Below are 1,743 nucleotides of genomic sequence, written 5' to 3' on the forward strand. Positions count from 1 at the left end.
TATATATATATATATATATGAATATTTACAGTCAAGGGCGTAACTTTAGGTCTATCACTGGGGGGGGGGTATGTTAATTTCTATTGTGTCTGAACAAATGATGTAATTTAATTGGGGTGGGGGGTATTTTGACTTCATCAAATTATTGTGGGGGTCATAACCCCCCTAACCCACCTGMAAATTATGCCTATGTTTTCATTACATGCAAACACTTTTTAAATGGAATTTTAATACATTTGGGTAGGTGTGCAGTGCTATTTGGCCCTCTGGCAGCGTCAACAACAACAAAAAAAACATCCCCTTCCAGTTGCCCATCCCTGAGGTCAACATCTGTTAAATTAAGTTGGAGCTAGTTTTATGTTGGGTGTTGCTGATTAGCTGTGGTGGTCATCTTGAATCTTGGTTGATTCCAATTTGCTCAGTTGTAGATGGACAGATGACTGCTGAGAGTTTCATTAATATTTCACTAATTGTTCATAGGATTTATTTGTTACATGAAAAAGATACAAACACAGTGCTCAAAAATAGAGTAATCAACTTCATTGTTTTCTGACTTTCACAAGAAAAAGGTCACTAAATCAGTGTGTTGTCGTGACCTGAAGAGTCCCATTCCATTAGTGGCACATACTCTAATGATGAGTGGTGATTTTGGACTGAAATCCTGTGCATTTTCTGATTGCCGCGTTTTGTCGCACATAATAATTTCATCAAATTAATCCAATTGTGCTCAACATGTGACCCCCCCACTGTGTTGTGGCTCCTTTCACTCTCAGACGTTTGCCACTAGAATCTCAGAGGGATTTAATTCATGGCTACAATCAGAGAAATTCTTATTCCGATTCCCACTTGGACTTGAAATTACTTTCCTCCCAGAACTACAATTTATCACCAGACGACAGCGGAGACAATGAGACTTTTAGTGAATGCTGATTTTTAGCTAAAAGGTGTTTATCAGCTCTCTCTTTCTGGCCCTCTCTCTCTGTTGTGTGTGTATGTTTGTATGTGTGTGTATGTTTGTATGTGTGTGTATGTGTGTGTGTGTGTGTGTGTGCTGTTCTACTGATGCCACAGAGGAAATCATGTCTTATCTCCACAAAAAAGCTCAGGTACAAGAAATGACTTAAACACACACTGTCTCTGTGTGAGCATGTGAAATATGCAAGACAAAAACAACAACAAAACACTTCCTGTTTGATCTGCTTAAATAGAATAAACAGAACTTAGATGTTTATGAAACCTTTGTGTAGAAATGATCTGTAAGGAAAGTTTAGGCTTATTATCAGTGATAATCCTGCTGATTATATTTGTGGTTTGTCAGAGTTGTAAAGTAACTAAGTACAAATACTTCTTTACTGTACTTAAGTAGAATTTTTGGGTATCTGTACTTTACTTGAGTAATTATTTTTCAGCCTACTTTTTACTTTTTACTTCTTACATTTTTACACAATTATCTGTACTTTCTACTTATTGCATTTTTATAAAAAGTAAGAAGTAGAAAGTCGTTAGTCCTATTTTATTACAGGTTGTTAAAAATATCCTCCTGGATAAAGTGAATTTAATTGTGGTTGGATGAGAAGTATAAATATATATCATTCTGATCCTGTATTAGTTTGTACACAATCCATCACAGCTGCAAATAATACAAATTACAGTATGTCACACTGTAGCAGAACAAAGCAGATAAGTATACTGTATATGTATCCTGGTGTGAAAGCGTCTGTGACAATAAATACAGTATATATA

Source organism: Austrofundulus limnaeus, unplaced genomic scaffold, assembly GCF_001266775.1.
Source record: "Austrofundulus limnaeus strain Quisiro unplaced genomic scaffold, Austrofundulus_limnaeus-1.0 Scaffold0, whole genome shotgun sequence".
NCBI lineage: Eukaryota > Metazoa > Chordata > Actinopteri > Cyprinodontiformes > Rivulidae > Austrofundulus > Austrofundulus limnaeus.